Source organism: Lissotriton helveticus, chromosome 1_1 (genome assembly GCF_964261635.1).
Source record: "Lissotriton helveticus chromosome 1_1, aLisHel1.1, whole genome shotgun sequence".
Classification (NCBI taxonomy): domain Eukaryota; kingdom Metazoa; phylum Chordata; class Amphibia; order Caudata; family Salamandridae; genus Lissotriton; species Lissotriton helveticus.
The window spans coordinates 1,207,785,704-1,207,797,914 of NC_136057.1; the positions used below are offsets into that span (position 1 = coordinate 1,207,785,704).

Consider the following 12,211-nt stretch of genomic DNA (forward strand, 5'->3'; position numbering starts at 1 on the left):
ACGAAGCGCAGCATCACAGAATCACACTGGCAGCCCATGCACTGCATAAAGCATAAGACACAAAAGTAACCAGTAATTAAGCCATCAAGCCAAACCAAGCAAAGATCCTGTGACAAATACAAGCCATACCCAGAGTGAATCAATATCTACCTAGCAGCTGTGCTTACACCTCTGACACCTCGGTGACCTCAGCCATTTGGGGAACCAGTGAGCTTATCAGTGAGCTTAATAAACAGCAGCTTTCACTCTCCTTCTGGTCTCTCCGAGCAAGACTTAGATCGGACTGGAAAAGTGCTCACACCATTGGCAGTGCGCAAGAGGGAATAGCTCCCGAAAACTCCTGTAAACTCAAGGTAATGCAGGAACCACAGAGACCCTTAGGGGAAGCAACACTAGGCATCAGATTGATAACCGTGTGGACAACTCTTCAGATTAATAGCCAACAGCCACCAGACAACAGTCAACAATCTTTACGCAAGAACAGGGGTTTCCAGTGAACCCCGATGGGAGCCCCTGGGCTACCCCCTAGGCAGTATGAGATCAGGGCATGTATGGGTGACTACCCAGCCCAGGCCGGTTCAGAGAAAGGAGAAGAAGCACAAGTCTAGCCCCTTTACCGCTCTATCTACAGCTCAATCTACTGCCCTAACTCCCCTAATTGAGACAGATGTTGACCCAAAGGCCAGCGCGTGACCAAGAAGAAGGGGCGTCCCCTTCAACTTCAAGGTCTCTCCAAATCAGCCACAATTTCTTACACAGTTCAACTTCTTAAAAGTCATCGAAGCTGCCCTTTATTCAAGCAACACTGCAATTAAAGGCCTTCAGTCCCCCTTTCAACCAGAACAAACGTCTCAGCCCCTACAGCTAATCACAACAGTAGTCCATACTGAAGACAATGCTATTGATTCGATCATTCCACTCATGAGGGACACGAGGGACAACTCCAAAGCAGTCGAAAACAGCAATCCACCTATGAATATTTCAGGGGCATCTCCCCCCGTACTCAGCCTAATGAGACCCTCGGCGACCCCTGCACAAGCAGCAGAACCCACAAAGGATTGCCTAGGGTTTATGCAAATCCAGCAAATGGCAGACCAGGGCTCAACTGGCCCAGCTAATTGAGCTATTGCAATACCCATGCCTCCAGCAGCAGTGGACGTCCAACAGAAGCATGTTTATACAGACAAAACCGCTCCATTAGGAACAAGCGGGCAAATGCACATGGAAAAGGGCACCCAGATCAATCAATCTTCTCTAATCCCTTTAACGGACAAGATAATCAGGCATTACTCTCCACCGGCACCTCATGAAAAACGCCCTGGTAGCAAGTATCTAGATACTTCCATTTTTAACACTGCCAATAATGCTGCCTCTCCTGAACCTAGCCACACCAGTCTAACCACGCTGTCACCAACACTTAACATTAATGATCCCAAGCAGGGAGGGGGATGGACGACCTTATCCTATTTAAGCACTCAAGAATGGGAGGAAATGCTATCAGCATACTCTCCAGATCACCATACGGGCATATCCCCAGCAAAGACAGTGTACCCAAACTTACCAAATATACCAGATGACAAGCAACCCCATAAGGGAGAGGACAAAGGGGAACCAAAGGAGAAGGGAGGGGCAAGAGCACTAGATGGTAGTGCCTGGCTCTCTATCCTAAACACCATGCAGCTGTCAGTGGAGGCATTACAATACCAGTCCAATAAGATGGATATCCAGATCTCGCTATTAAACATTCTGGCTGTGTTCACAGCAGGCATCGATGAAAAACTGGGGGACCGTAACAGTTTAACAAGAAGATCATAAGCAGAAGCACATCTCCGCTGCGTCTGCAGCCAGATCGTGGACAAGCTATCGACCCCTCCAGCAATGCTTACTACAGTGCTTAATGGGGTGAAGAATGCATCATCCAACTTTGTTCGCCCCACTTCTGGTGTTCCAACTTCAGACCCTTCAGATCCTGGAAACAATCGATGGGAGTGTGATAACCCAAATACCGAGAATTCCAAAGGCAAGGACTTGGGCACTCAGCAAAGAGTGGAGTCTTCCTGCTCTAGCAGCGAACCCTCCAAGATAGACCAAGCTGTTTCAATCAACATAAAGGCCAATGCCAAACAACGCCGCCAGCAGAAAAGAAAGTGCCGTAACCAAAAAACACTTCTTCTTAACCAAGCAGCTATCTATCCAATCTTCAACAAACAGTGTCCCAAATTAGACACTGATTGAAAAGTAGGGGGCAAGCAGAATACAGCACTGGATCAAATCAGTTCGTACCAAGACTCAGACGCATCTCCTTGTCTCCCTAGCATTGAAAATTCCATTGAAATGACTCTAGAAGACATAGGACACTGGAACCTGATACTGGCAACGAAGGCCACAGATACTGGAAGTGATAATATCATCCCCATCTCTTCTTCCTCATTACCATTTCAAACGCGTCTAATTGATCAAACTGGCCCTAAAGAACAAGAATATGCCTAAAAAACCACTGACCAGGTAATAGAAAAGAACCCGGAGACGGGATCAAATGCAGTCCGCCCATCTACCATCAATCACCATGATAATAACAACCAGACAAACAATTGCACAAACTATGCTACTCGAAAACCTGCATTATTGAGAGAACTAAAGCATCCATGGACGGCTCCAGATCAGCTGTTCCATGATTCTCTGCCCTTACAGTGGTCAACACCACCTGGAAAACCAACCTTAATCACAAACACAGTATCGAACCATATCACCCACAGAGAAGATGCGCTACCTCAATCGATGGTGGATAAACAAACAACCTACCAAAATGGTCCTGCGCTGCATGCTGGAGTATTCATAAACCAAGTACAGGCCCAAAAAAGTTTGTCAACTGGCTCGAGATCCACACTGCTCCAACCTGAGTAGATCTCAAAAGGGCCTCAAGACATTCTGAATAGGGGCAACATCCTGAAATTATTACAGGCCATTCCCAATCTAGTGGACCTGAACTCATCTGATCTTCTAGCAATAGAACGTGCTACATCTGATAATCCATCAATGCCAGAGGCCACAAGGGCCTCATGGAAATCACCCTCTATCGCCCAGAGAGTATTAATGGAGAATCACATCTTCAAAGCCTGGGGCATTAATGCCACTTTTCACCAAAATCCAGCCTACCCAACGCCTCTTCTAATTCTCAGCCTAAGGACTGGCAACAAGAGACACCCAAGGCCTCCATCATCCGGTCTCAGAGGAGCACAGGGCCATTCGCCTCAACGAAGACCACTTACTCAGGGCTCCCAGTACGCTTCCTCCTGAGAAGAAATAGCTACTGGAAGCAGCCTGAGATATCCTGAGCCAATTAAAAGAACTGTAACCCTTTCCTCAGCCACTCAATAACAATACAGTAATTCCCAAAAAGAAATGGAGATTTGACTGTGCTCTTGGAATGTCAATGGCTTGGTTACAAAACTCTCTGACCCTGAATTCCTGCAATACTTCAAGATGTTTGACATAATTCTGCTGCAGGAGACATGGCTTGCAGAACCACTACACATACAAGGGTTCTTCTGCTCTGCAATACCAGCCACAAAAGGCAGGAAAAACGGCCATTCCTCAGGGTGTTCTGGCTACTTACATATCCACATACACCATACCCACAGCAGCTGAAATGAAAGTAAATTAAATGTGGCTTGCATAAAGCGCAAACTGTCACTCCCAAAAGAGCCTCCTGGTGCTATACAGATAACAAACTTAGCAGTGGAGAATGGAGACCTAGATGAGGGCAAGGCAAGATTTGTCGGGTGTTCCATAGATCCAGGTCTTTAATGCCTTCCATAAACAGTATTTCAGATTCCATCGATCTCAATTTGTTTGGTATACAGTTCCAAGCCTTTGCACCTAATCCAGTTGCAGACTTCCCTCCCCGAGTTTTAAGTTTAGAACCAAGCAATTTGAGTAGGTTTGCAGATGTAGATCTAAGTGTCCTCATTGTGGTATATGGTGTAAATCTTGTAGAGAGATATATTGGTCCCAGTCGGCGAGTAGCTCTGAAGGTGGTGACAAGGAGTTTGAATAGAATTCTCTTATGTAGCGGGAGCCAGTGAAGAGTTTTCAGTGCCCCAGAGGCTGACGCCCTACGGGGAAGTTTTAAGACCAATCTGGCTGCTGTGTGTTGCACTACCTGTAGCCTCTTCAGGGTTGATTTATTAACCCCTGCCAGGAGGCTATTTCAGTAGTCTAGATGCAATAGTATTAGTGGCACTGCCACTGTTTTCCTTGCAGAAAGCGGAATCAGACCTAACAATTTTTTCATGGTTTTAATTAGGTCGAAGCATGTACCCACCACCTTAAGTGCATGGAGTTTGAAGGAGAGGGAGGAGTCGAACCACACCCCCAGGTTTTCAGCCACCTCCACAGTGGATGGAGGGGCTGCTGCCTCCTCTGGCCACCAATCCTTGGTTTGAAAAGGGTTATCTTTCCCTATCAGCAAGATTTCTGTCTATCCGTGTTACATCGGAGGTGATTGTTTTTCATCCATTTGATGACCGCCGTAAGGCAGGCTTTGAAATTTTCTTCAGCTTCCATGGAGTTTTTATCAAGGGACAAAATTAGCTTAGTGTTGTCAGCGTAAAATGTTGTTTCAATCCCATAAGCTGAAATAAGCGGGTCCATGTATATATTAAATAGGAGTGGACTAAGTGAGGCGCCTTGTGGTACACCCGTGGTGATGGTACGTTCTGAGGAGAGAAAGGTGCCAAGGGAGACTGCTTGCCTCCGATTTGACAGGAAGGACGTGATCCAGGCCAGTGCACTGTGGGAAATGCCACAAGATTTTAGTCTGGCCAAGAGGATGTTGTGAGAGATGGTATCAAAAGCAGCAGACAAATCAAGAATGATCAGTACTGCCTTCCTTTATCTGTGATGAATTTCAAAGTGTCTGATATTTCCAGTACTGCAGATTCCGTGGAATGTTTCAGGCGAAAGCCGGATTGTCGAGGGTAGAAAATCTGGGCTGTTTCAGCAAAATTAGAGTTCCATATAGACCATTCTTTCAGTGATCTTACCTAAAATGGGCAGTAGGGATATGGGCCTATAATTAGAAAGATTGGATGAATCTAGATTTTGTATTTTCTTCAGTGGCTTCACTATAGCTAATTTCCACTCATGGGGCAATATGCCGGAGGCAAGAGAGGAATTCACAATGTCATTAATCACAGGATTCACTATATCCATGATATGATGTAGTATCGTTGTGGGGCACGCATCCAATGGCGAACCTGATTTACATGCTAAAATGGCTTTGTGTGTCTGTGAAAGAGTGACAGTTTAAAAGGCGTGAAGGACGGTCCTATCATGCCTGTAGTCTGGATCATGTTCGTTCACAGATTCTTGTGAGCCTGGAATTCCAAAATCCTTTTGGATATTCTTAATCTTATCATCGAAATATGTTGCAATATCATTGCAGAGAGTTTGATAGGGAGGAACTTCTGACTGTAAGGCTTTTGGGTCGATAAACGATTTTACAATTGCAAATATCTCTTTTTGGTTTTGCTTCGCCATAGCTATTCTGTTACCAAAATAATCTTTTTTTGCTAATTTGATAGCTGAATGATATTGTTTCCTGTGAGTTTTATAGATGTGTAAATTGGCTACCTCATAGCCCCTTCTCCATCTATGTTCTAGTTGTTTACAGTGTAGATGTTGCTTCGCTAGATCTTTAGTAAACCATGGATCATTGTGTGATTTTATTTTACCCCTTCTGGTAGTGTGCTTCAAAGGAATTATTTCCTCACTTAAGGCTGTCATCCAAGTGTGGAAGAGGTGGGAATCCTCTGCTGGCTCGTCAGTAAAATTTGGTATATTTTTGGGGGCAATTATGGGCAATTTGGGGTTAGTGGCTAGCAGATGCCATTTACGCCTCAGCGCCACCATAGGGTTGTTCATGGCTACCTGTGCCATCTTGGATATTGGGGTGGCCAGGGGAATGAAATAATTATCTGACCAAGCCTGCGGGATAGGAGCCTCCATCCGAAGTAAGGTGAAGTTGGAGCAGACTCCATCCAATGTATGTCCTGCCTTGTGTGTAGGTACCTTAACCAGTTGATTCAGGCCAAGAGGAGTGACTGTGTCCAAGAAGGTCGTGACCCCAGGGTTATTACCGCTTTCTAAGTGTAGATTTATATCTCCGAGCATAGTGAAGTTGGTGTATCTGAGCAGAGAGTTTCCCCTAATGAGTCCAGGAAGGTACTGCTATTGCCTGGAGATCGGTAGATTAAGGCTCCAGAGAATGAAAATTATCCATTTATAGCGCAGCAGAAGCCGAGGCTTTCTGCCCCCTTGAGCGCATGTAAGTTAAAATGTTTCCATTGTAGTGAATGATAGCCACCTCTCTCCTACTGTACTCTCTGTCTTTCCTGCATATGGTATAATTAGGAGGCAATGCCACTGCAATATATGGGTTACAATCTTTTTTTAGCAAGGTTTCAGTAATACATAGAAAGTCTAATTCCTTTTCTATGATCAGCTCTCTGATGTCAAATGCATGTTTAACTAGGGAGCTTGCATTGATTAGTCCCCCCCTTTATTACCGCCTGATGGTTAGCTATTTTGTTTTTTACCATTGCATATTTGGTTTCGGCAAATGGTAACTGTGCTCGACATTCCCAGCAGGTAATGGGGCCTCTAATTTGATCTACATTCATATAATGTCTGCACTGATTTTTAATGTTTAACAGCCTTAACAAATTCGGCAAAAATACTTTACATGGTTGAAAACCAGCAGCATGGCTGGCGCTGGACGTGGACGGGTGCAGACGGGCTTGCCTTTGGCGCGCCCGCTGCGAGTCAGGGCCATTCCCCGTTTTTTTTATAATATGAGGTCTGTATGCTTGTGGAGAGATTAGACCGTCTCCCTCACAAGATGGCATCCATTAGTTGTTCAGGGGGACGCAAGGGAAAATCTAGGGTTAATGCTCCCTCCACACAATCAGCAAAAGCTGTGGTGTACCAGGGAGCAAACGTCGAGAGAACGAGAGGATTTGGCAAGGTGAGGGAACAATTTCTAATTAGTCACAACCCTTCCAGTACCCCAAAGCAATGATTACAATTTAAATGTAAGCCAAATACGATAGCATACAAAGCAGAAGAATGGCAAAGTCACACGGTGCAGTGCAATTGTTTAAAAAACCAAATAACAGTGACAATTAGTTTAAAATACTAATGAACTAAAGTAGTTTAAAATAGCGAGGCTGGATCCTAAAGCCTGCTAGCAAAGTTATCTATTGCGCGTCAGCGCCATTCCCCATTTTTATAATATGAGGCAGGTATTCTTGTGGAGAGACTAGACTGTCTCCCTCCCAAGATGGCGTTCGTTAGTTGTCCTGGCGGAAGTGAGGGAAAATGTAGCTTTAATGCTCCCTCCACACAATCAGCAAAAGCTGTTGCGGACCGGGGAGCAAACGTCGAGAGAACGAGAGGATTTGGCAAGGTGAGGGAACAATTTCTATTTAGTCACGACCCTTCCAGTACCCCAAAGCAATGATTCAAATTTAAATGTAAGCCAAATATGATAGCATACAAAGCAGAAGAACGGCACAGTCACACAGCGCAGTGCAATTGTTTAAAAAAACAAATAACAGTGACAAGTAGTTTAAAATACTAATGAACTAAAGTAGTTTGAAATAGCGTGGCTGGTTCCTAAAGCCTGCTAGCAACGTTAGCTGCAGTTGGTCCTGCAACAGAGGTCGCTTTAGCAGTCAAATTTACATTTTCCTTGGCAGGGGTATACAACGAAGTAACGATTGTCAATGCATATATACACCCAAAATGTTTAGCTATTGACTCGGCAAAACTTATTGGCCAAATAACTATTTACATAGACAGTGCTGAATCACCAAATCTCATCTTGTCGGACTACCTGAATTAATATCTTTTGGGATCATCAGAGGGAAAGAAAGCAAGTTTCCAATCCTCAAACTGCAATATACCAACACAAGGGGACTTTCCGGGAAAACAAATAAGAAAAATAGATGTCTTCTGGAAGGCCTTGAACACTTTAACCTTAGGGCCCTTAACTGAAGATTTTCGGGTGATTTTCCTCCCATAGCCAGTCATTACTCCACAACAAATGGCTCAATCCTGGATTACACGTTTGTCAGTCTCTCTCTGTTCTCACTCATAACTGGCTTTGGACTAGGTGACAAGACACCTGGGTTCAGGTGAAACTAGGAACAGGGAAGCATCTTTCAAGGAAAGTAAAAACAACAATAGGCCTTAAACAGGGCTGTTTGCGGGCACCAACCTTATTCAATCTATTTTTGGCAGATTTACCACATACACTTAACATCTGTAATTCTCATGCGCCTAGGCTGGGGGGCACAACTCTGTCCAATCTCCTCTATGCTGACGACGTAGTCCTGCTCAGCCATACAGTAGTTGGCTTACAACATCTCCTTAATGGAATGCAGCTCTATGCAGAACAAAGCAACCTGACAATCAACCTAAAGAAAACTAGGACAATGTCAATCAACAGCAAGAAGAAAGGATCGAGATCGTGGCATCGGTGAGGCACTCAAATAGTACCAGCAGGGGCCAATAAGTACCTATGTGTCTACATAGACAAAGAAGGAACATTTGCTCGACAACAAGAAGAGATGCAAAGGAAAGGGATGATACTAGCACTAACCATGAAAAGTTTAACAACCAAACTAACAGGTCCAACACTGACTCCCGTAATGAACATTGCACAAGCAATACTTTTACCCACAATCACCTATGGGAGTGAGGCACTGAGAGGTAGAGATGTAAAATTGCTGGACAAAACATTAGTAAAAGCATACAGAACTATGTTCAACCTCCCAAATTATACTTACCCGGCGCAACTCAGGCTGGAGTTTGGCCTCTTAAAGCAATCGTGGGCCAGGTATGGACCATACATCATCTGCTGAAACAAAATCAGAACATTGGCACCTAAAACTCTAAACCAGCTCTTATGGCTAGATCTCCAACAGACGGAGAATTCTCCTGCAAGAACACTGGACTCCTGGCCCTCTGGAATATACAGGCTAACCATTCAGCTTTTAAGAAATTAGCTGAAAAAACTGTTGCTGGTGGATGACAAAGCAGCCTTCTCGGCCAGATCCCATGTTTGGATGACATTGAACAGCTACAAGATCGTAGCCCCCAAAAATATTTTAACCTGGGCTACCCAAAGACACAGAAACTAAAATTCTTAAAGCTCCACCTTGGCTTGATCCCATGCCCCCAGAACTTGCCCCCATGGAAGCGGGATCTAACTTTAACATCTTGTAGCTTGTGAACAAATGGCCAGGACAACATTATCCATCTAGTATGCTTTGCAATGAGATGTTACAGGAAAGGAGACAACTATTAAAAATCCCCTTTAACCAAAGGGGAATCCGTTCGAGGAGGCAAGCAGTCTTGACATGCTTCGATCCAGCAATACCATAACTTAACGGCAGATTAGTGAGATTTCTTGATGCAGCCGAGACAAAATCTATCTTAAACTAAAGTTCCTCCGGAGGTCAGTGGCAGGCGGACAGGACAGTATCCTAGGCTGGTGGCCAATTGCTCAATCACCAGGGATCATAGTGTTGCGCCATCCTGAGCAAAATAAGTGGTTGCTATAATTAAGGCTGCTCAGGGAAGCCACCGCAGAGTGATCAGTCTACTCCCTTAACAATGCACCCTTTTGGATAATACCTTCCTCAGACTGAGCAACTAACTCCGCATTGACTGCATTATGTATACTGGCTGCTACTTGCACGAGCAGCAAAGCACTTTTATTCTATTAAAGCGGAACTGTTTCAAACCTTTTAAATGTGTTATGGAAGTTCACAAACATTTGTAACTAATGCTGTTTTCTATGATCTTCATGTTTTAACTGGAACTTGTATTGCAATGGTTTTTAGTAACTATGCAAAAGTAATAAAATTCAATACTGCAATACTCTTCTTTTGGATGCACCTGAATACCTCGTGCATCATCTGTCAAGGGTGCACATTACAGCCGCTAAACTTGCCTTGAACAGATCTCAGAGAGCCTCTGCATCTTTGGCCATTAAAGGAGCTACACTGGCTGCCACTTAAGCAAAGAATCCAATCTAAATCTCTTTGGTAGACTCTTAAAGCCTTTCATGGGATGGGCCCTGTTCCCTTGCAAAAGAGATTGAGAAGATATATCCCAAACAGACCTCTTCGATCCGCATCTGCTAATTTGTTTTGTGAGCCCAAGTTTAGGAAATCCAGGCAAGGAGGTAGAACCTTTATGGTCAGACAATCAAGGTCAGGAATTTACTTCCTCCATTCCTACGAGCTAGGACCCATGTGTTAAAGTTCAAGAAGGTGCTCAAGACCTGACTTTCCACAAAGTAATTGGTACAGAATCATCCTTCTCCTTAGAGCTCTGATCTGTTTTTTCTTATGGTCCTTCCCTCTTTTTCTCATGTATCAACTTTAAACGTTATGAACAGCTCTAGGATACAAGTCGGTGACAGAGCGCTTTATAAAAATTATAAATAAATAAGTCAAGCCGCCAATTTAATGCCCTCATATCTGAGGGCATCGGGAAGGGTGGGACCAGCGCCAACATGAGGGGATCACAGCAGACAGATATCGCAGGCCATCCCCACAGGCATTGAAACATCCCATGTCTTACTCACATCCTTCCTCGGTCATCTCTTGGGTCCTGCAGCTGCAGGCAAGCGCGGATTGTCAGGGGCGCAGCAGAAGAGCAATGCGGGCCACTGCTATGATCTCTTCAGTCTGTCCAGGTCACTCCTCACTGCCAAATGGCCCTTGTGCAGGCCTTGCTGTCATGAGTGGGTGCAGAGTGTTGTGCTGCCTCTCCATCAGAAACTGCTCAGGGGGTGCTGCTCATCCCCGCAGTATTATCTTCCTCACCTGGGGCAGCAGATCATTGTTCACAAGGTCGGAGCAATTCAAGGTCATGGCCACCATCTTCCCGAGGCTAGCCACACATCCCTTTCCTGAGAACTTATGGTCAGGGAACTTACTCTTCTGTTCAGGTGGGGATTGAGAATTCTGCCCTTGGAACTATTTTGGGGACCTTTTGACACCTCCCTGCTTTTATTTTTATCTCCCTACTCTTCTGTCTGATGGGGACACTGCCCACCCTTGAGGTGACCCCCCCCCCAGATAACTGGTTGTGAAACCTGCTGCTCAGCCTGCGGTCCGCCTCCTTGGCAAGCTGTCTGGGGTCTGTGAGCTTGCTATCAATCAGGTGTTGCCACAATTCTTCAAAACAAAGACAGAACATGTGCTCTCTTGCCACCATATTCTGTAGCCTGTGGTAATCTTTTATTTCACTGCATCTCCCTCAACCATCCAGTGTCTTGCAAATGGAATCTACACCATTCAATCAGGACTGATGGGGCAGCTTCTGTCTGTACCTAAACATCTGTCTGTACTTTTCGGGTGTGAGGCGATACATCCTGACAAGGGTGTCACTCATGGGAGGATTATTCATCTTTTCCCCCTTCGCTAGAGCCGGTAGAGAATCCCTCCCTTTGCTAGATATGTACCTTCAGCGTCTGTCCCTCTAATCCTATTAATTTCCAGAGCAATCTCATAAGGTTCAAACCCCTTTTCGATGTCATATTCTACAAAAAGATTAGGCACAAGGGTTAATGTTTACGATTATTTCACGCAACGCAATGCAACTGAACGCAATGCAACAAGACAACTTTCTGCACTGTTGTGTGAAAGAGAGAGGGCAGGAATGCACCATATCTTGATAGATATGGTGCATTCCTGCTCTGACACAGAAACTGCTGCCTAGTACCAATGCAGGCACCCTTGTACCTAGGGTCCAAATAGACATTTAATACAAAGTAGCATATTCTTACACTTGAGTACCATGCCTAGGAGCATAAAGTGCCATTTGTGGTCATCTGGTCATGCCCAACTGGGAAAAAGTCACAAATTCAGGCCGACTGTGATAGAGCACTGGCTGGATGCAGGGATCAAGTTAGGTCAGCTGAACAAAATACCTTAAATCCAGCTTGCAGAGCATTGTGAGATCCTGCATCGAGGGTGCATTGTGCAGCTGTGGTCCCTTAGGAGCTGTGAGGCTGTGATGCGGAGTCCTGTGTCATTGTCGAGGATGCTACTGATGAGGGGCTTGTGATGTGATATCCTGAGTCGGAAATGCATTGCGCACTGGTGGCTCCAAAGAAGCTGCAGGGCTGCAA

The 12,211-nt window shown here is 45.0% G+C and overlaps 1 long non-coding RNA gene across 1 annotated transcript in view; it reads left to right on the top strand.

Moving 5' to 3' along the window:
- Nucleotides 1–7,315: 7,315 nt before the first annotated feature.
- The window catches only part of LOC144772483 (uncharacterized), a 158,429-nt gene continuing 153,533 nt past the window's right edge, over nucleotides 7,316–12,211 (top strand). Inside the window, exon 1 of the long non-coding RNA XR_013599764.1 lies at nucleotides 7,316–7,468. This is a non-coding gene — a long non-coding RNA (uncharacterized LOC144772483). The remainder of the gene's footprint in view (nucleotides 7,469–12,211) is intronic.